Source organism: Ipomoea triloba, chromosome 16 (genome assembly GCF_003576645.1).
Source record: "Ipomoea triloba cultivar NCNSP0323 chromosome 16, ASM357664v1".
NCBI lineage: Eukaryota > Viridiplantae > Streptophyta > Magnoliopsida > Solanales > Convolvulaceae > Ipomoea > Ipomoea triloba.
This window is the reverse complement of record NC_044931.1, coordinates 15,050,178-15,051,012: the sequence shown is the minus strand read 5'-3', so window position 1 is coordinate 15,051,012 and position 835 is coordinate 15,050,178.

The following is an 835-nucleotide window of genomic DNA, read 5'->3' as shown; positions in this document are numbered from 1 at the left end:
GAAAAATTAATTAGGCCCTCAAATTTTTTTTAAAGTTGAATTTAGGTACATAAACAAGTCAATTTAGTTCATCAAGGCATAATTACCTGTCAGTAACCTGTAATAACAGGTAAATCTAAGTATGACTTTTTTTGCAAAAAATATCTCAGTTAGGCCATCGATCTTTACCTGATAAATTAATTAGGCCCTCAAGCTTTTTAAAGTTGCAATTAGGTTCATAAACATGTCAATTTAGTTTATCAAGGCATAATTACCTGTTAGCGACCTGTAATACCAGGAAAATGTAAATATGACTTTTTTTTGCAAAAAATATGTCAAATAGGCCATCTAACTTTACCTGAAAAATTAATTAGGCCCTCAAACTTTTTAAAGTTGCAATTAGGTACATAAACAAGTCAATTTAGTTCATCAAGGCATAATTACCTGTTAGCGACCTGTAATACCAGGTAAATGTAAATATGACTCTTTTTTTTTTTTTTTTTGCAAAAAATATGTCAAATAGGCCATCGAGGTTAACCTAAAAAATTAATTAGGCACCTATACCTTTTCAAAGTTGCAATTAGATATATAAACATGTCTATTTAGTTCATCAAGGCATAATTACCTGTTAGTGACCTATAATACTAGTTAACTGTAAATATGACTTTTTCTTTCCAAAAAATATGTCAAATAGCCATCAAACATTACCTGAAAATTAATAAAACAAGTCAATTTAGTTCATCAAGGCATAATTACCTATTAGTGACCTGTAATAGCAGGTAAATGTAAATCTGACTTTTTTTTGCAAAATATATGTCAAATAGCCCATCAAACTTTACCTGAAAATTAATTAAAC